Source organism: Dasypus novemcinctus, chromosome 24 (genome assembly GCF_030445035.2).
Source record: "Dasypus novemcinctus isolate mDasNov1 chromosome 24, mDasNov1.1.hap2, whole genome shotgun sequence".
NCBI lineage: Eukaryota > Metazoa > Chordata > Mammalia > Cingulata > Dasypodidae > Dasypus > Dasypus novemcinctus.
The window spans coordinates 45,154,256-45,176,357 of record NC_080696.1 but is presented as its reverse complement, the minus strand read 5'-3'; the positions used below and the strand labels follow the sequence as shown (position 1 = coordinate 45,176,357).

The window sequence follows — 22,102 nt, the reverse complement described above, 5'->3', positions numbered from 1 at the left end:
AAGCCCAATGCCTTAGTCAAGCTTCGTTGTGGCTATTTCTATTTTTTAAATTAGAATAAGACATTTGTATTCTTCAAATGTTTTCATTCTTACGCTTTCATGTGTGTTTTCTTTCTACTTTTCCTTCAGTAAAATTTCAGCCTTGTTTTTGCTTGTGACACCTGGAGCAGGAACCAAGGGGTACCGAGGACACAGGACTGAATTGCTGTGGGTATTAATAATGACCCACTTCAGCACCTGGGCCTGTGGCTGCTGGGCAGAGAGGGTGACAACTGTAGATACTGCTGCCTTCCTTCTAGTGATGTGCCTCAGTTTTACCATCTGCAAAATGAAGGTAATGATGATATCTCCTTTGTGAGAATTAAAAATGGTAATGCATGTAAACACTTAGTGCCTGGTGCATAGTAAGTGCTCAATAAACATTACGTATTATGAACTGTCAGTATAACAGTCCATGTTTTCTTAACATCATGAATTCCTTCTCTTCGAGGATTAAGGATGGTGACATCCTTCTCTTTAACTGTATTACCTTCTATAATATGCTCAAGTAAGAAGCAAAAGCAGTGTTAAAGCTGGACTTTGTGGCATCTAGAATGTTAACTACATGGAAAGCATGAGAATCATTCACAACAAAGGGAATCAGATAGAGAAATGTAGGTTATTGCCATAGTCTGGTTCTAATTGTTGAAGGCTGATGTGATGGTTAGGCTAATGTGTCAACTTGGCCAGGTAAGTATGCCAAGCAAGCACTGGACTAATTGTAATACAAGGATATTTATGTACTTTAGTTATCAGTGAGTTTACTGCATACATGGCTGATTACATCTACAGTCAACCAGGATGACTGCCATCAGCAATTAGTGGTGTTTTATCCAATCAGTTGAATGCCTTAAAAGGGGAAATGATTTCAGCACACAGAGAGAATTTCCCAGCTCGTCTTTGGACACCCAGTCCAAAGTCCTGGAAACTCATCAAGGACCTTCACTGGGCTTTCATCAGAGCCCCTGGTTTGCAGCCTGCCTGCAGAATATGGATTTGTGGGATCTCCACAGTCATATGAGAGAATTTTATAAAACCTCATACTATTTACAGATATTGCCTGCTAATTCTGTTTCCTTAGAGAACCCTGGTTAATACAGCTGATCTGAATTTTCTGTCCCTATCAGGTCATGAAACATGTAGTTTAACACATGTTTGTTGAACTGGATGGAAATAAGCCTGGAGCAATCTAAAATATCTGGATATAGATTGTATGTTGAAAAAATATTTAAAATTTGGGACAAGCTTATACAATAACCAAGCATTATTGATGGCTATCACCTATATTCTATATTACCAAAGGAAATACAGAATATATTTGTTATCTATTACAGCATAACAAATTACCTCAAACTTGGTGGCTGAACAACATTAAACATTTATTATTTCACCTAATTTCTGTAGGTCAGGAATTTTGGAGTGGCTTAGCTTGGTGGCGAAGGGGTCTCTCATGAGGATGCAGTCAAGATGTTGGCTGAGGATGTATTCTCATCTGAAGACCTGACTGAGGCTAGAGGATTCATTCACTTCCAAGATGGTCATTCATATGGCTATTGGCAGAGGCCTCAGGTCCTTGCCACACAGACCTCTCCAGAGGGCTGCTTGAGTGTCCTCATAACATGGCGATTGGCTTTTCCATTGCAAGTGATGCAAGTACACAAGGCAGAAGCTGCAATGTCATTTATGACCTAGCCGAGGAAGTCACACTGTCATTTCTGTGGTATCCTATTGGTTGCACAGGTCAACCCTATTTTGTGGTGAGGGGACAATTTAAGAGTCTAGATCACAAGAGGTGGAAATCATTGAGAGTCATATTGGAAGACAGCAACCATACTTTACTTCAGCAACAACATGGAAACTAATAAATTAATTTTAAAAATTGTAGTGTTTTATTCCTAGAGTGTAAAGCAATGTTCCTTCTTTATTGTCAGTTTGCAGCCTCTTTAAATCGGTCAGTAATGCTGAAGGCAGAATTGCACACATAAAAGAAAGGATTCTACAGCAACTTTAGGCTTAGGAAAAAGCTTCAGCTTAAGCAAGTTTTTACAGCTAAAACTGTTTAAATGTTGCTGCAGGAAAATGCCCTGCTGAGCAAGAATGAAGGATTTATGGAACTGTTTCAGAGTAGGGTGACCAGTGTTTAAAAAAAATTCTACTGGAGAACATTTGAGGTGTGACTTTTCATAAATCACAGTTACTGAAGGAGACCACTGCCATGTATATGTATACACTCAGATTTTTAAAAATAAAAATACTAGTAGCATTATATTAACAGGGGTGAGAAGGAAAGCTCTGCAATACTTTAAGAGTTAAGTCAGTCAGATAAGTTACATAAGGGATGGAAGTCATATATCAGCAGAAGGCACTTGAAAAGACAGAAGGTGCCCCAGGCCAAAGACAAAAAGAACAGAGAGAGACTTTAGTCGAATCAATGGAATTAGTATGTTTCAGAAAGAACATGTCAACAGAAGAGGGAAAGTCTACCCAAAACATGGGAAAATGGGGGTCACAGGAAAGGATTCAACAATAAAGTGGTAATTAACAATTTTTTGAGAAGTTACCACGTGCCAAAAACTTTGCATGAATCAGAATCAAGAAACTGTTAAGCGACTTTCCTAAGGCTACAGTGGGAGAGCTAGGATTTGAACTTGTGCCAGAGCTTGTAGGCTTAACTACTCTTACCCAGTATGATCCTGGTGAAGGGTGCTTTTGGCTTTTGGCAGATTCATCCCAATAATAGAGACAGAGGCCTTAGGCTGTTGCACTCCACAATACTGGCCATTAGCATCATTCCATCAGGGACCTTCAAGCCAGCTCCATCTTCCAGAAGTCATCTGCCAACCATGACGCTTCTTACAGAGAGAGAACAAGGTTAGCAACTGATAAGATGGGGCTGGGCTACTCAGCAGGTATGATTCTCACAGGAATTTAAAAAAAATCTATCTAAACACTAAATATTTCAAACATGAAGAGAATTACAGAAAATAATATGAGATTACCCCAAAGAAACCTTTATTGATATTTGATGATGTTTGCTTCAGAGAGCCTCCCTCTCTAAGAAATAAAGTATTAAAGTATTAAAGATACAGGAAAGACCCCCACAAGCCATCCCTTCCCTCTTTTTCTCCCCTAGAGGTCACTACCACTGTAAAATTGATGTATAAAAACCCCTTGTATATATTAATGATAATTTAATAGTCGCCCATCTGGCTTACATACCTGTTCCCTGGGAGTTTGCTTAGAGACTTCTCACATTGAACAAGGTCAAGTTCCAGCACCTGCGAGGGTCTGCTCCTGTGCAGTTCACCTAAAGTGCTCAGTAACCTCTCAAAGGTTTGGTCTTGGCATTACAGAGCTTCCCCTTGGAGTCCAATTACTACTGCCAAGGTCTTGCTACTGCTACCCACATTTTCTTAAATTTCTTCTTTGGGAGTTACCTCCACACACTGTGGGGGCTGATTTTTGGAATCTCCTCAGTGGCAAATCACAGGCACATGAGTTTTGAGCCATAAGGGAGGAGAGAGATGATAATATCCACTCCTCATTTTACAGATGAAATCTGAGTTTATTTTTGCAAACTCCTCTGTGCCAGCTCTGGGGAAATAAAGTTCGTGATCTAGCAAGGGAATTCCATTTTTGGTAATAAGCAAGATGTGATTCTGAAAGGATACAGTTGATTTTCTTGCATGGCTTGTTTCATCAGTCATGGTCCAACCAGCAAAAAAAAAAAAACCAAAAAAAAAAAAAATGCTGAGAGGTTAAAACACAGGGTCTTTATCTGAGGACAAACAGACCTGGGACCAGCACACTTGTAAACTGGCTCAGAATTGCAAAGGCCGCATTGTTGGAATAAGTGTATGGCCTCATAAGATACTTCTTTGAAGGACAAAATTCATCGGGGTGATTAAGTTCTGGTATCCTTCAGACTCAGCTCAAAGGCAGCTTTCTTGACATCACTGACCAAGGCAGATCTTTCCAGTATAAGCTCTCTCAGCACCACAGCCCTCTCCTTTATACCCCTAGCCACCTCTGTAAAGTTATATTTGTTTGCGTGATTATTTGACTAATACGGTCTCCTCCACTGGATTGCAAACTCTATGAGGGCTGAGTCTGTGCTGGATTTTATTCACCATCTGTGGGCACCTAGCACAATGCATTTTAGTAATAGCATTCAATAAATGCCCTTTCAATGAATGAATTCAATTTTAAACATTGATCTCTTTAGGTACCTAGAAGACAGATAAAAACATTTGTCCATACAAAGATTTGTATGTGAATATTCATAGCAGCATTATTCATTCATACTAGCCTCAAAGGGAAAAGAACCCAAATGTCCATCAGTTGGTGAATGGATGGCTAAACAAAAGGTGGTATATTCTTACAATGGAATCCTATTCAGCAATAAACAGGAATTAACTACTGATACATTTTACAACACAGGTGAACCACAAAAATATTATGTTAAGTAAATAAGCCAGAAAAAAACTAAATTTTGCATTATTTCATTTATGTGAAATTTCTAGAAAAGGCAAAATTATAGAGAAGAAAGTAGATCAATTGTTGCCTGGACCTGGACCTGGAGGTAGAAGTGTGGATGGACAGCATATTGGAAATAACAGAAATTTTGGGGGTGATGCAATGTTCTAAAACTGAATTGTGGTTGTTCAACTGTATAAGTTTACTAAAAATCACCAAACTATACACTTACAGTGGTACGTAAATTACATCTCAATAAAACACTAAAAATGCTTAAAAAATCAATTTTAGTCATTTTATCCCAATTTATAGTCTGTGAATCATTGAGTGCTCCAACTCCTTAGTGACAGAACCCCAATATGGTGGGTTGAAGCTGTTCTACCCCCAAAAGGCATGTTTTTAAATTTAATCCATTCCTGTGTGTATGGATCCATTATAAGGTTTTGATGAGGCAACTTCAGTTAATGTGTGACCCACCTCATTCAAGATGGGTCTTGATCCTCTTACTGGAGTCCTTTATAAACAGAATGAAGAAAGAGAGAGAGAGCCAGTGTGTGGCATGGAATCAAGAAGCTGAAAGCAATGAAACCAGAAGAAAAGGGAGAGACCAGAAGATGCCGCCTTGTGCCTTGCCATGTGGCAGAGGAACTAAGGATCGCCAGCAGCTGGTCTTCAGGAAGTAAGCATCAATCTGAGGATGCCTTGATTTGGACATTTTCTTGATTTCAAAACTGTAAGAGAATAAATGTCCACTGTTTAAACCTGACCCATTTCATGGTATTTGCTTTAAGCAGCCTAGGAAACTAAAACATCCAATTTTTAACTTGGCACACAGCCATGCAAAATAAAATACCAAAATTTCCCCTTCCTTTACTGCTCAGTGTGGCCCTGTGATCATGTTCTGACCAATGACATGTAACCAGAAGTAATGTATGGTATTTCCAGGAAGACTGCTTAAAAGGACATGATTCAGGGAAGCAGATGTGGTGCAAGTAATTGGGCTCCTATCTACCATATAGGAGGCCCAGGATTCAATACCCAGGGCCTCCTCGTGTAGTCAAGCTGGCCTGTATGGCGAGCTGCCCCACGCCGATAGCTGAAGCAACAAGATGATACAACAAAAAGAGACACAGAGGAGAGGCAATGAGAGATGCAGCAGACCAGGAAGCTGAGGTGGCGCAAGAGAATAATCACCTCTCTCCCACTCTGGAAGGTCCCAGGATCAGTTCCCGGAGTCACCTAATGAGAATATAAGCAGATACAGAAGAACACAAAGGGAATGGACACAGGGAGTAGACGATAGAGGGAGGGGGGAAAATAAATAAACAAACCTTTAAAAAAAAAAAAGGACATGATTCAATTCCATTTTTGCTATTTTTGCCTTTCCTTTTTTCTTGCAATGATGGGTAATGTCAGTGGCTATTTTGGATCATGTGAACTGATATTCCAGCAGCCAACTTGGATCATAAAGTGACTTTAGGAAAGAAAGTTAAGGAGCAAAAATACTGAAGGCTGGATTCCCAATGACACCATAGAGCTGCCATAATACTCTTGGGCTGCCTGCTTCCAAGATTTCTTTTACACAAGCAAAAATAAATGTCAACCTTACTATGCTTTTGTTATTTTTTCCAGTTATATGCTGCCAAATTGAAACCTAAGTGATAGAATCTTTAAGAGTTAATAAATGGGGAAACGGACTTTGGCCCAGTGGTTAGGGCGTTCGTCTACCATATGGGAGGTCCGCGGTTCAAACCCCGGGCCTCCTTGACCCGTGTGGAGCTGGCCATGCGCAGTGCTGATGCGCGCAAGGAGTGCCGTGCCACGCAAGGGTGTCCCCCGCGTGGGGGAGCCCCACGCGCAAGGAGTGCGCCCGTGAGGAAAGCCGCCCAGCGTGAAAAGAGAGAGCAGCCTGCCCGGGAATGGCGCCGCCCACACTTCCTGTACCGCTGACGACAACAGAAGCGGACAAAGAAACAAGACGCAGCAAATAGACACCAAGAACAGACAACCAGACAACCAGGAGAGGGGGGGAAATTAAATAAATAAATAAATCTTAAAAAAAAAAAAGAGTTAATAAATGAAAAAAGGTTTCTGTGGTCAAATAACTTTGAAGACTATTACATTTAAGTTCAAAAGATTTCATTAATGTAAGACCTCTCAAAGTTTTTAATATGCTAATGAACAGCAGGAACCTCTAAGAGAGGGTAGAGTATGCCCAACTTTTCAAATCAATTTGACCCCCAAACCTCTTTTTAGTGGAGCATCTCACAGGATGAATGATTTGGAACAAACATACTTAGGGAAATGTTGCTTTAAAAAAAATCCATATGTTGTCTCTTCAGATTCAAGTCATCCTTCTCCTCTGCTGCTAGAAAGATCTTTCTTAAACATAAACCCAATGATAACATATCCCTGTTTAAAATCCTCAAATAATCCCTGTAAGATAAAGTTCAAACTCCTTCATGTTATGTCCAAGTCCTTTTGTAATCTAGCCCTTCACATTTTCTTAGCCTCACCTTAGACATCTGCCTCTCCCACTCCGGTTTCCCATCATGAAACATTTCCAATGCTGAGAACTGACCATCTTCTCTCTTATCTCTGCCTCTGCACATGTCATGCCCCTGCCTGGAACATTCTCTACCTTTCACCTTGCCTGGCATACTATCTCTGATCCTTTAAGACCGTGCTCAGGTTTCGCTTGTTTGTACCCATTCATACTTTTAGAAGTGCCTAGTACGTGCCCAGCATGGAGCTAGTATTAGAAAGAAATCTTCTTCTGGAAGAAAATAAGGCAAACCTGATTGTGGAGAAGAAAAGAATTTATTCCCAATCTTGCAAGAAGGGGCGCATAACCAGAAGACGTGACTAGCACACCGAACAAAGAAAAATGGCACAATTTATACCCCTAAGCCTAGCACAGAAGCTCTTCCTCTATTTCTCCATAGATTGGATACTTCAGACATTACAGCCTATCCGAGAGGTCTAACTTTCCCGCACAAGTCCCCCAGTTTTTGATTAACAGTTTCCCCCATCACATTCCAACCGTTTTGGCTTTTACCTGCTTCTTTTGCCAAATAAGGAATGGAATTTAGTGCTGAATTGGTATTGACTTAGCTTTTTCTTATGCATCCTTTTAACCGGCTATAGGACTGTTGTTCCTGCTTAACCCAGGAGTGCGAGTCTGAAGTAGTAGGCTGCCAGGTTACATTTTTTTTTCCTCCCTGCTTTTTATATTACCTTTATGTGAAAATTAAACTGATCCCATCTCTTACACTAGGGCTTGGGTTACAAATCTCCAGGGCAGGGTAAACAAGATCCCTACCCTGGAGAGGTACAGAATCAAATGAAATTAGACAAGTACTGTACTAGTTAGGGTGTGCTAATGGCTGTAACAAACAACCTTCACATTTCAGTGACTTAACACAACAGTTTATTTCTAGCTCACAGCATTGTCCAGTGTGGGGATAAGCATAGGAGCTCTGCTCTGTGCAGTCAGTCAGGGGCCCAGGTCCCTTCCATTGACATTTTCTGGGGGCCTCTAAGACTTCCATTGGACTTTTTTCCCCATCTGGCCAGCAGATGAGAGGGGGTGGAGAATGTGGAGGGTCATGCAAGAGGTTTTGGTGGATACCCAGGAATGAGATATATCACTTCTGCCCAGATTTCATTATCCAGAGTTCAGTCACGTGAGCCTACCTGATTACTAAGAAATGTAGTTCTGCTATGAGCTGAGGAGGAAAATGAAATGGGTTGATGAACAAGCATTTTCTCTGCCACAGGTACATAACAAAAATAACGTAAATCCCAATCGAATGGAGGAGACAGACAAGAGGACAGAGCCAGGGATAAGCAAGAATGTGGTCAGGCAGGATGCAATTCATATTCAAGAGTTACTATTACAAAGTCCCAGAACTCCTGGAAGCCTTCCTAAGGCTCCCTTCAGAGTTCCTAAGGATTGCTCTTCTGGGGACCTTTGTAAATGTGGACATACTATATGGTATAGAAAGTTGTGCATCCCTGGTGGCACCCCTGTGGCAGACCTTCAGAACCTCTTGACATCAACAATCTTGTTCCAGCAGCTGCTGTGGTGTCCAGTTCTGCATGGGCTCCATCTGACCTCACACTATTGCATCCCCGCAGTGCTTTCCCTCATGGCCCTGCTGTGTGCCTCTTGCCAAGTTTTGTTTGTTTTTTTTTAAGGTTATTTTTAAAAGATTTATTTTTTATTTCTCTCCCCTTCCCTGCCCACCCCGCCCAGTAGTCTGCTCTCTGTGTCCATACACTTTGTGTTCTTCTGTGTCCGCTTGTATTCTTGTCAGCGGCACTGGAAATCTGTCTCTTTTTGTTGCGTCACCTTGCTGTGTCAGCTGTGTGTGCAGCGCCAACCTGGGCAGGCTGTACTTTTTTTTTTGTACTGGGCAGCTCTCTTTACGGGGTGCACTCCTTGAGCGTGGGGCTCCCGTATTATGCGGGGGACACCCCTGTGTGGTACAGCACTCCTTGTACTCTGTGCATGGGCCAGCTCATTACATGGGTCAGGGGGCCCTGGATTTGAACCCTGGACCTCCCATGTGGTAGGTGGATGCTCTATCTGTTGAGCCAAATCTGCTTCCCCAAGTTTTCTGTTGACACTGAGGTTTGCCACATGGTAGAACCACTTTTGGCACCTGTGCATGAACAACTGGGCTGAGTCTTGAGCCAATGGGAGATGAGTGTAAATTTCCTTTACATTCAGTTGAGACTCATTTTATATGGCTTCTCAGATTATGTTCCCTTAGGCAGCAGATATCAGCCACACAGAGACAAGGCCAGATTAATAACCATCCTGGTAATGGCTCTTCCTCTTTTCCTGCCTCACTTCTTTTCTCTCACTTTTCCTGCATATAATAGGCTCTGCAATCCCAAGAACCTAGTCTAGGACACTGTCAAGAACAGCCTCATGGTTATAGCTAAAAGCCACTTAGTTGTCTCTGTAGTCCCTCCCTCCCTCCCCCCCCCCCCCCCCAATTCCCCCCTTCCATATCCAGAGTCTGCCTCAGGTGCCTGGAAACTGCGTAAGAGTTTTAAGGGTAGGAGTACACAGACCCCTCAGCTCTGCCTACCTACCTCTTTGAAGATCAAGCTTGGCTGCCTCTCCTTAGGGCAGCCTCCAGACCCTTTCCTTTGCTTGTACCTGGACTGTTCATTTGGGATTTAATCACGCACTCCTACTGATTTTTTGTTTGGTGATGTAGCATTTGTGTCTCTGTGTGAGGTTAACTTCTTAGATGCTACCGACTTTGCTCAAAGTTTAAGAACAGAGGGATTCAGACAAGTCTCTACCTTCCTGCCCTCCTCAGTGCTGTCTTGCCTCTGTGCTTTAGCATATTCATGGTGCTACCTCTGTCTGGAGTCCCATTTCTCCCCATCTTGTTTACATTGTTTCACTGTTTTGTGGACAAGGGACTTATGGTGCAAAAAGAGGGCCACTCGACTTCCACGTGGGAGCCACCAATCAGTGTCTGCTACAGCTCTGCTCCTAGCCCCTTTCTAGACACTGAAGTGCATGGACCCGAGCCACGTGAGCACTGTTGCGAGCTTTGTGTCTCACGAGTTCCAGCCAGAATCTGGTGTCTGGGCCATGAGGGATGGGGCTTGCCAGCTGTCCAGCAGGGGATGGTCAGTTGGCTGTCCGGGTGGGCCACAGCAGAGGGGACAGGCAGTTCAGCAGCAGCTTGGCAGTTCGCAGAGCCTCAGGATCCATGTGTAAACTTCTATCCTGTTAAAAATTAGACTATAAGCTCCTTGAGGACAGTGATGTTGTTGGCCTTATTTAATGCTGTACTCCTTATTCCCCCACCCCCAGCCTAGAACACTATCTGGAACATAGTTGGTGTTCAATTAATAGTTGTTGAAGGAAGGATGAAAGAAAGAGGAGGAAGAAAGGAACATGAGGCATCTTGGCCAATGGAATGAGAAAAATGTGCGCAAGTGAGGAAGACTGGTAGCAGGAGCTGCTATCTGTATTTTTGGACTGCAGAAATCACTGCGTCTGCCAGGAACTGAAGAGAGGTACTCAGAAGAGCTAGGAGCACAGGAGAAAAACCATGGGAAAACTGGGATTTCAAAGAAACTAAAACTATTCTCTCTCTGGAGGTGCAGTGAGGCTCATATCTGCCAATATATTGTAGTTATTCCTGACAAAGTGGAAGTATACTCATCTTAAATGTATCCCACAAACTTCCCTTTCCATCATCAGGACTCTGATTAACTCCTGGTTTACTGAGGTAAAATGAGCCTCCACAGAATCCAACCTGGGGCTGAAGAAATACAGGGATGGGAAGGGAGTGGGGTGGGCGGGGCAGTAATGGAAAGCCATACAGAGTGTTCAGCCAGGCAGGGCAAGCTCCCCAGTCCTCGCCACCTTCCCTATTGTTCCTCCCCAACTCTCTAATTTCTGTCTTTCTTCCGTCTATCTTCTTCATAGCATTTATCACTACTTTCATTCTGTATTTATTTGTCTTTCTTTCCCCCTTGGCAGGCCTGTTCCACGAGGGTAAGGTTTTTGTCCTGTCGATCACTGTCTGGCACTTAGTAGGCGCCCTGAAATAATTGGTAAACGAATTAAAGAACAGAACAATTAGTTGAATCTCTGCCATATGCTGGGCCCTGTTCTTGAGGAGACTACAAGGATTGTGGGGGAGATAGGCCCGAAAAGAAATACACCAGGGCTCGTCACCTGATTTTCTGGAGGTATAGCCAAGACGCCGCAGGATTCCCGGGACTCGAAAACGCCTGGGATGTGCGGGACCTTGGGAAGAGGCCCGTGTTTGCCAGGAGTGCCAGGGAGCCAGGCGGAGCGGCAGGAGATGCGGCTGGAGACAGAAGCTTGTCTTTCAGTACCTTTTCCTGACTGCGGGTCCTCGCCCCTCCTCGCATTTGTCTGCGGGGCCTCGGCCCAAGTGAAACGTCTCAGACGCGGGACCCTGCCGCATCCTAGCCCACCCGGGGAGAGGCCAGCCCCAAGTCTTCCAGATTGCTCAGCCAGCTACCTGAGCTCTCCACCTGCCGGCTAAGCCTCCGCCCCCACTCGCGTGCACTCGCGGTCCCCGGCCCCTCCCTGCGGTCTGCTGCGTGCAGGACCCGCCCAGCCCCTTCGGCCCGCCGGACCCCGAACCCGCCCCGCCCCCACGCGCCCGCCGCTCCGTCCCGGGGGGCGGGGCCGCGCGCTGTGGCGTCTCCAAGGCGGGGGGCGCGAGCAGGGGGAGGGGCATCCCTGTCGCCGGCCAATCAGCTCCGCGATCACATCCATGCAAATACGAGCACAATGGAGCGAGCCCATCACTCGCCCCTGCAAGCAAGCTTGAAATGGGCTTCTATCCGAGCGACAGCCATACTGCCCAATCACTCTGTGTTTTGGGGAGCCGAAGCCCAATGGCGAGGGAGGGAAGGCGGGCCCGAGCTGTGTTAGGGTGTCCTTGCAGGGTGTCTGAGCTAAACTTCACCAAATAATAGCTGTTTGTATTTTGGCTGCTGCAGGAGCCATTTTAGGTAAGTTCTTCTCTTAACTTTTTATTTTCCTCCCTGGCCTCGGAGGGCCGGCCTTGTCCGTGGGTCTCCGGCCCCGCCCCGCTGGCCGGGCTGGGGTGCCCCTATGAATGGAGCCGGGCTGAGGGTCTGCGGTGGCGCCGAGGCCCGGTTGGGCCAGGGTCCGAGCGGGGCCGGCGGTCGGGCGGGCGGCCTGGAGGAGGGCAGGCGACTGAGGAGGCCTGAGGAGAGGGACCGGACTTCGCCGGGCCCCGCTCCCGCTCAGGCCGCGCTCGGGCCGGACGGCCGTCCTTGGGAGTGCGCCGCTGCGGGCCGCGCGGAGGGGCGGGGGTCCGCACAGACTCCGGCCCTGGGCCTGGCGGGCGGAGGCAGGGCATGCCGAGACCCCCGGGGAGGCCCCCGGGTTTCTGCGGGGCTGGCGCGGGGCGGGCGGGGTGACCGCTGTTCCCACCTTCGCCCCCGCGGAGAAGTTGCTCTATTCGTGTCCTGCGTCTGTTTGCAGGGGTGGAGGAGGGTGGGCTGGTGCCAGGCTGCTGCTCCGGGAGGGGGCGGGGGCGCCGGCGCGTCCTCGGATCGCGCTCCCCCTCCGCCCCCTTCTTACGCACTAGCGCTAACGCGCCGGAAAATTGGAACCCTAGAGATGTCCAGCAACCCCACAGCCAAGTTTTGCGCGTTATTAGATTGCATGTTTGAGCTTTTAAGAAAAGAAAGAAGGAATTTGTCCCCCTTAGGCTATTTATTTTCTTTGCTTTTTAGAAGAGTCCGTGGCACCCAAATTTCTCGGGACATACCTGTCATGTGCAGACGGGTCGCAGCTACTTGCTTTTTTAAAAAGACGTTATTAGGAAATCCCCTCACTAGTGAGATAATTGAAATTTGAGTTTGCAGCTTCAGTTTTATTTGAGCTAATTAAAAATACATAAGCAGGCACTTATATTTGTGTACATAAAGTATTCCTAATTCCAGTTATGACTAATGTGACTGTGGTTTCAGTAGTGCGGGATCTAATAAGGCAGTATAATTCAATTTTGAGCTTGTAGGCCCGTGTTCTCTAAATTAGGGTTTATGGACCATTAGTAATCTGGCGAAGATTTCTAGTGAATCGTTGACATCTCCGGGCCTGTTCTCTGGGGTTGTGAGTGTGCGTTAGCCTTTCCTTCCCTCCCCCCAGTCAACTTCGTGTTGTAGCAGACCCATGTACAAAGAAAATGCATATTTTAAATATTTAAACTTTTAGGGAGTCTGGAATATTGCCTGAGATTTGATTATCGTTTTTCAAATGGTATATACGAATGCTATCCTAACATGCCCCAAATTTCCACATACATTATGGGGATATGCTTGAGGCTTTTGGAGAAATCCTAAGAGCATAGCGGCCATTCTGCTGAGCTCCTAATTGGAAGCTGCCTGCCTTCCTTGGGATATGTACCGATTTGACTGCACCTGGACAATACAATTTGTTGGTAAGCCAAACTGGAAGATTAGGTTGGCCACCTTAGGGACATAGTTTTCGTGAACGTTGTGGCTGTCAATAGAAAGAAGGTTTGGGATCCATGTATGATAAAGATTAGGCACGAGTAGTCAAGTAACATGCCAACCAGAGCAGGTGGTTTCGCATAAGCAGTGCCTGACTGTAACCAAAGGCCTGGGAAAATGTTGAGTGGTGAAATTACTAATTTTGTAGTTCGTTTTGTACCAGGACAGATTTCATAGATGAGTTTTGGCTCTCTTTGTATTTAAACTTTATTCTTGATGAGTCGACTGTTAAAAGCCAAGGGAACCTGCCATGCTGTTCTGGGTGTAGTCTGGCTGGGGGCAAAGTAAATCTAGATCTATTGTGAAATTAGAGTTGCATCTCAGTGTGATATCACAGTCTCCCCTGAAGTCATGTCTTTTATACTGCAGTTATTTCTTTGCTTCTCACATTTAGCTCTCCTGTTATAACACTGCAAACTCTTTCATTATGATCACTTATCACAACTTTTTAGTATTTTCTCTCAATAATTATTTTTATAATTTATTATTAGTATAGTTAGAGAAGTTGGAAGCTCAGAAATGAAGTGGGGGGCCACAAGTAACACAGCTGCATTTCTGGAAGATCTTATGGCAGTTAATTTTTTAAATTTATTGATTTATTTTTCTTATAACTATTTCAAATACCAAAGAAATCTGAAGACAAATAGTATCTCTTTAGAAACCAGGTCTTCTTTGAGATATTTTCCATAATATTGCAGACAATGTATCAGAAACAACAGCCCTAGGGCTACTGTGTCTTTGAGTAGACTTTGATATATAGACTTTACAGAGAAATTTTTTGGTTTTCTTGAAAATATGGCCTTGCCAAGCAGTTTGTGGCTGAGTCTTCCTGTGTTAAACCATGAGGAAAAAGGGTTCCAAAGCCTCAGACTTCATTATCAGTGTAGATGTCTGTTGATCAATTTTCATGAAAGAGCTATTTATTGGTAAAGACCAAATGGGTTCATGCACTGACCATTCGTGTTCTAAACTCCTTTGAACAGGTTTTAGGATTCAAGGACTCTCTACCTGCAAAAAGATATTTGGTATACAATGACAGTATCCAAATCATCGGAGGAGTCTGTGCTTTCTTTCCCTTCCTTTTCTCTTCTCTCAGTATAGCAAGATTTGAAATAGTTTTATTTTTAATCAATATTTAGTAATTATCTTCATACTTATATCCCTTACATAAAGCTTTAGTTTAACACAGGTAGGAAGCTGCAGCAATTTCTCTGGGACCACTGCATTCTCCTGTGCCAGCTTATTATATTGAAAACCTTTTGAAATATGTAAAATAATAGCTTAGCTATGTCTTAGATATGTCTGTTCCCTATAGAACATTTTTGTTTGCAATGGCATATGACATACTTGGAAGGGGAATAAAAAGAAGGAACAGCAATTGAATACCTGGTGAGTGTCAAGCACTCAGTGTGGCATTGTGGTTTTCAGAGATGAAAAATTATGTGTTTTCATTGCCACTTAGTGAGGCTGGACTAAAGCTCAGAGAAATAAAGCAACTTATTCAGGACCATAAGGCTAGTAATAGAACCTATATTTGAACTCAGAATCATCTAAATACAAAGCACATGTTCTTACTGTACAACTCACTGGAAGGATTTCTTAAAAAACATGTGCTGCCATGTTTGGTGGTATGGTGCTAGGTTTCACAAACTTTTCCCAAGTTCTTCTAAACATGCATCCATTACTCTCACCTTTTAAGAATTTGTCACTGAAAAGCTGGATTGAATTACAGTGAGGGCACCCTTTTCCCTTTTGTCTCTGTGGCATGGGTATGGTCTTCTTAGGGCACTGAGGAGTGCAAGTGTAGCCTGGTTTGGTGATAACTATGAAATACAGAGGGAAACACAGCCACTTTTTCTTTGCCAGAATGTTCTTTTCTTTAGTTCATGTTGTGGAGGTGTTGATACCCTTATGAGAAACTCTTTTACTTCCATAAAAGTCCTGAAGGTAGTAAAATGGAGTTAAAGATATCCATCCTTGTTCCCATTTCCTAACTAAATCATTTGCATAACATCCAGAAGAAAAGAGTTGTTTTGCCTTAGTACCTGTTTTTGTGGTCTAGAATAGTGATTCTTTACATCCTCCTAAATTATTTTATTCTTTATGTCATTTCCCGTCATTGCTCTATTCTGTGACTTTTAGAATCTGCCATAGTATATATGACAATTTATATAGCGTCCATTTTGAGGAGTCAGATGTTTTAAATTGATGAACTTTTTTCCTTTATAGTCATAATAAAGGACTTAAAATTTTTAGCAAGGAAAAACTGATTTCTCAATAGACTTTTGTAGTACTTTATTTGCCAGCTATTTCAAAAGAACTTAACATATTAAGATTCTGTTTGAAAATTTAGGAAAACTGGAAGTAGAATTTCAGGGTAACGTGGGGAAATGGATTCAAACATAAATAGAAAGTGATGGGTACATATTTGAATTTTCTAAATAACTAAAGAGAGTTTTCTATCCCTTTATTAAAGTTTTTCTTGTATTTTGAGTATTCACTGATTTAATTTTATGAACCAAATATTTTATAAGTAGTTAAATTTTAAATGATTTTTAGATTTTCCTGTATATGACCCAAGGTATTTTACTTTTGGAATTTGTATTTTTTAGTTCTAAGATTGTCTTTATGTAAAAGGGCATGTTGCAGGTTAAAAGTGAGTTTAACTACTGTGGTAACATTGACTTTATTTAGTTTCTGCCTGTTTAGTTTGGGGCTTCTTGTTCTGAGATTCAGGAACCCTTGAAGGTTTTCTGGCTGGTCTGTGATCTTAAAACAGTATGTGAAATTTTGTTTGTGTGTGCATTTTTATGGGAGGAAAATACCTTTTTTTTTTTTTTTTAATGATTTCTGCACCCCCTACCTGCTCTAAAACCTCTCCTAAAGTAAAAACATTAATGATTATTAATTTAGGTTATTCCAAAAACTGTTTTGTATCAGTAAAATCTTTTGGCCAGTGCTGACTTCTTTAGCAGGCCTTACAGTCTTAACCTTCATCAATTGGCCTGGGCATGGTGAGGTTCTTCTTCTGCACCCCTAGACAGCATCCAGGCATTCATTGGGGTCATCCCCAATTCTTTCCTGACTTGTTTTTTTTTTAACAACACTGTTTTATGTTGTTTTTACTTTTAAGATTTTTAGAAATTTATTTCTCCCCTTCCCTCCCCCCATTGCCTGTTCTCTGTGTCCATTCGCTGTGTTTTTCTATGTTCGCTTGCATTCTTGTCAGTGGCACTGGGAATCTGTATCTCTTTTTGTCGCGTCAGCATTCTGTGTATGAGTGCCACTCCTGGGCAGGCTGCGTTTTTCGCATGGGCCAGCTCACCACATGGGTCAGGAGGCCCTGGGTTTGAACCCTGGATCTCCCAAATGGTAGGCGTACGCTCTTATCAGTTGAGCCAAATCCTCTTCCCTTCCCTGACTTCTTACACTGGAGACTTACATGCCACTCCCCATGTGTGCTGAAAGTCGAGTAAGTAAAGTGAGAGTTAGAGCAGGAGACATGCAAGGCAGTCTTGGTGGGGCCTGAGTCTCTCCATCTCAGCCATCTGCCTCTGTTGGTGGGACTTGAGGGGTAGCTTGTGACAAAAGCTTCTGACATTTTCCTTTTTTGAATACTACTTCTTATTCATTCTGTTACTGCTTTATTATCATTATGTTAGGAGGAAAGGGTTTTCTTTCTTTCTTTGTAAGAGGAACAATTAAAAACAGTCCTTCCATCTTATGTTCTCTAGACTTTGCGTGAATGCCTTGCAACTTTTCTATTACTGTTCATTTTAAGTGAAGTTTTTCTTAAAATAATACCTAGTTGAGCATATAAGTTTATTTTACAGATAACATGCATATATATCAAGTTCTGTTTAAACAGATTTTACTACAGGAGAAAGGATCACACAGTAAAGAGCCTTATTTAATGATTTGCTTAAGTCAAGCAAATTAGTAAAGCAAAATTCTAGAGCAACAAGAAAATTGTAAGAGTAAAATTCTTGGAGGAAGTTGAACTTGAATTTATCCTGGAGATTTTCTTATAGAAGTCATGTGTTGGGCTAGACTAGAAGTTAAATAGAAGAAAAATCATAACCTTCTGGATTGTTAGGTTTGATATGTAGATTGGAGTAAACACTTAAGCTTTAGGTAAATTGGTGAAGGGTATTGACTACTTTAAGGGGATTCTGTTTGATTTGCTCCTTTTATGAGGAAACATACTTTAAAAAGTATATGTACCTGGATTGTTTACTTTGGGTTCAAGGAAAACCATCTGTATTCTAAGAAAGCCTATGAAGTATTTCATCTGGTAAGCTAGAGCCAGATCATATATTTTATTTGCTGAAAGAAATTATATATAACTTAACACAGAGACTTTATTAATGTTCATTGTGTATTTTGGCTTAACAATTGTTGCAGTGTTAGTAGTCTAAATTCAACAGTGGATTAAGCATGAAAAAGTTAAGCTATCACCTTTGTTGACCAGGTGACAGAATCGGATCGCATTATAAATGTGACCCAGATTTTTTTAAGCAAACCTGGTATGGTATCACTTTAAAGGGACCAGGGGTACTCTGCTTAATGGAATTAAGAGTTGTAAAAATGCATTGAGGAAATGATAGAGGATGTGAAAGAGATCATTAAGGACCTACTCTAAAAAGATGGTTGTAAAAACGTAAAATAAAGTTTCTAAATCAAGGCTAATCAAGGAGTCTGCAAATTTGTGCATGTCTGTGGACTATTTGTTATCCATCTATGAAAAGGTAAGTCCAGAATTTGAAGCATTTAGATGCTTTCATAGCAGTTTGTTAAAAAAAATGTTGCCTGTTGAATCTAATAATTAAAGATGTGAGTTTATATTGTAGTTCTTTTTATAATACTTTGTTTTTATGGTAATTCATTTTCATGGTATTTTATAAAACTTAGTTCACGATGGATTGGGAAAAAATGAAAACAAAAACTCTAGAGAGTGATGGGCAGCCTAAGCTTTATCTGGGAGCATCTTAGAAATGGCACATTTTTGGTCCTCATGCCAGATCTACTGAATTAGGCAATTTGGGGTGGGAGCTCAGGAATCTGTGTTTTGAAGAGCTATCCTGAAGACTTTTGTGCACATTAAAATAGAGAAACATGATAGAAATGTCCTGTATCTGCTTGGGAGCCACTAGTTATATATGGTGTTTAGCCCTAGAAATTAGGCTAGTATGACTGAGGAACAGAATTTTACATCTTATAAATATTAATTCATTTAAATTTAAATAGCCACATATGGTGAGGAGTGCTTTGGTGAGCATTGTTTTCCCACTGATTCCTTTTTTTTTTAAAGATTTATTTTTATTTATTTAATTCCCCTCCCCTCCCCCGGTTGTCTGTTTTCTGTGTCTTGTTTCTTTGTCCGCTTCTGTTGTACAGGAAGTGTGGGCGGCGCCATTCCTCGGCAGGCTGCACTTTCTTTCGCGCTGGGCGGCTCTCCTTATGGGTGCACTCCTTGCGCGTGGGGCTCCCCTACGCGGGGGACACCCCTGTGTGGCACAGCACTCCTTGCGCGCATCAGCACTGCACGTCCCACTGATTCCTTATTGACCAGCTTAGCTCTAGGTCCTTTAACCACTTCTCCCTTTTGAAGCAAAAAGGTTAATTTTTTGTTTTTGTTTTTTTCAGTTAAGAAAAGAAAATACAATATGGGACAAGACTATGCTTATAGCCAACCATGAGACTAAGCAAATCATATAATAAAATTTGGTACTATACACCTATTTTTATTTATTTATTTATATTTTTATTTGAGAAGTTGTGAGTTAACAAAACAACCATGCATGCTATACAGGATTCCCATGCATGGCCCCATCACCAGCATCTTACATCGTTGTGACATTTGTTACAAATGATGAAGAAACATTATCATAATATTTATTTTTATCTAAGATGTTGATTTGATGTTCACAAAATAGTAAGATCAGAAAATAAATTTAGGTCGTTTTCTTCTAAGGTTGCAAACAGCAAGGAATTGGTTCCAGGGAGCCGTTTTGATCCTTCATGGCTATAACTAAGATGCGCAATGTCTTTCTTCCTGACTCCTGAAGCTTTTTTCTTTCATATAAAGATTTAAGGCAGGCAGCTTTTAAGTGCAATACCGAAGTTCTCCAGTCCTTTGTAGAAAATGCTGGTTATCTGGGTTCTCATTGTAATAGTAATAGTTAATGGAGACTTTTATCTAATAGCTAACTTAGAGGATGATTACTCAGTTTATAAAGAGATCTTTTTTTGGTATAATATTTACCAAACTCACTTGAAAGACTGATTCTTCTATCCCCTTTCCAGTATATTTTAAAACTGATTTGTGATAAAAGGGATATGTTTTGCTCTTTGAGGGTTATATATGGTTCACACACACAGACACACACCTTCAAATTTTTAAGCTTCTGAAAATCAAGGATAACATTTCTTCTAGTATATTGATCCTCTGCAGAATTGGAAATTATTTTGTAATTGACAAAAGGAAGAAAATTTGTCTGTAGAAGTAAATGAAGATCTGCATATAGAAGCATGGCTTTTAAAAAATGCTTTCAGGGAAGTGGACTTGGCCCAATGGATAGGGTGTCCGCCTACCACATGGGAGGTTTGCTTGACCCATGTGGAGCTGGCCCATGCACAGTGCTGATGCACGCAAGGAGTGCCGTACCACTGATAAGGATAGAAGCAGTCACAGAAGAACACACAGCAAATGAACACAGAGAGCAGATAACGGTGGGGGGGGGGAGGCACGGTGACAGGAAGAGAAATGAAAAAAAATGCTTTCAGGTCATAATAACATGAATCTTTGTTTTTTTACATTGCAGTATTATTAAATATATTTTTTAAAGATTCATTTTTATTTATTTCTCTCCCCCTCCCCCTCCCCCCCCCACCCCCCCCGCCCCAGTTGTCTGTTCTCTGTGTCCATTTGCTGCATCTTTGTCTGCTTCTGTTGTCAGGCATGTGGGAATCTGTGTTTCTTTTTGTTGCATCATCTTGCTGCATCAGCTCTCCTCTCTGTGTGTGGCGCCATTCTTGGGCAGGCTGAACTTTGTTTCGTGCTGGGCGGCTCTCCTTCCGGGGTGCACTCCTTGTGCATGGGGTTCCCCTACACGGGGGTACCCCAGCATGGCAGAGCACTCCTTCCGCGCATCAGCACTGTGTGTGGGCCAGCTCTACACGGGTCAAGGAGGCCCGGGGTTTGAACCGCGGACCTCCTATGTGGTAGACAGGTGCCCTAACCACTCGGCCAAGTTCGCTTCCCTGTTTTGTTAAATATTTTTGCCGGGTTTTATGCCATTAAGCTGGAGATTGTAAGTCATTTAGGCTCTCAAAGCATGAGAAGCATAAAGGTTGTTCCATTTGGTTTGTAGACTCCTGTAATGTTAAATTTAAGGCTCCTTAAGAATCATGGGTAGGGCTGCAGGAATAGCAAAATTTATAATGCAGCAGTATCTGTTTTGTTTATAGCATGAATTAATATTGGTCACCTTCCATTAGTGTTTCATCAAAAATCAGCATTGTTCCCCCCTACTAATTCTGTTGTGGGGGTGGTCTTAAACACAGCGGAGTGAGCTAAGATGCGATGGTAGGTTGTCGAGGCAGGGGCTTCTGTATAGCTGAAAATGATAGGAATATTTTTGATTTAAGAGAACTTAACAATTTGTAATATGCTGCTGTGGGCTCTTTTGTCTGACTTTCTTCAAAGAGTTTCAAGTTAAAGATAAACCGAGTCTGTTGGAGTTGAGGTCTGATAGTTAACAGATCCCAGGCTTTGAAGATTTGGAGGTTCCTTGACTCAAGTTTCTTCCCATCCCTGAGCTACAACTGGAATGTTGTATGACATATTACTAAAGGACAGATTTCATAAGCCACACACAAATACTAGTGTCCTTATATTTATGCATCATAGTCATATTCTGTCCTTTCTTGTCCATTCTTCTTCTTCTGTGTACCTGTAGAATTTCATGCTAGCAGGGCTCTTCCTGGGTATTTCTGACTGTGTTACATGTTCACTTGGAGCTAAGCTTTGTTGCTGCTGTTAGAGATGTGGTTGTGGCAGTTATTTCTAGTATAAGATTTATGTGCTCTCAGGTCTTACTCAGGTTTGCACAGTAACTAGATTCTCATAAACATAAGCTGCTTTCTGGTTTCTCACTGTTGCAGAAGAGTTGAATTGGAAGGTATTTTGGAGGCCATCTAATCCAGTTTCCTCATCTATGGATGATGAGGATTGGGACCTAGTTAGGTATTGTGAAATCGTAGCTCTGGTCTATGGGCAAGCCAGAGTTAGAATCCAAATCTTGTTTTACTATATAGGCCTCTTTCCCTAATTCATATGGTTAGTGTCTTGAAAACCCAATAGGAGAATTTCCCTTAAGCATTTATGGGGGGAAATACGGGGAAGGAATGCTCTGAAATTAGAAACGAACCTAATTATGAGTGAAAGGCTACATGAAATTTTTTATCTTCTCAAATAAAACAAAAAGATATTATCAGTGAAATTTTACATGTCAAATGAATA

The 22,102-nt window shown here is 42.2% G+C and overlaps 1 protein-coding gene and 1 long non-coding RNA gene across 8 annotated transcripts in view; one reads left to right on the top strand and one right to left on the bottom strand.

Moving 5' to 3' along the window:
* Positions 1-11,673, bottom strand: part of LOC111764613 (uncharacterized) — a 46,452-nt gene extending 34,779 nt beyond the window's left edge. Inside the window, exons 1-4 of one of the 2 annotated variants that reach the window (XR_002797186.3) lie at positions 11,234-11,673; positions 3,259-10,273; positions 2,722-2,891; positions 1,398-1,727 (exon numbers count right to left, since the gene is read on the bottom strand). This is a non-coding gene — a long non-coding RNA (uncharacterized lncRNA). Of the gene's footprint in view, positions 1-1,397; positions 1,728-2,721; positions 2,892-3,258; positions 10,274-11,233 lie in introns of those variants that run through there. The other variant, XR_011647332.1, reaches the window with a different exon arrangement.
* A 164-nt stretch (positions 11,674-11,837) lies between these two features.
* The window catches only part of CHD6 (chromodomain helicase DNA binding protein 6), a 250,596-nt gene continuing 240,331 nt past the window's right edge, over positions 11,838-22,102 (top strand). For 3 of the 6 annotated variants that reach the window (XM_004447680.5, XM_071211719.1, XM_004447678.5), the window contains exon 1: positions 11,838-12,045. The gene's annotated coding sequence lies outside the window, so the exon portion shown is untranslated. The remainder of the gene's footprint in view (positions 12,046-22,102) is intronic. The other 3 variants (XM_071211720.1, XM_058287116.2, XM_071211721.1) reach the window with 2 other exon arrangements.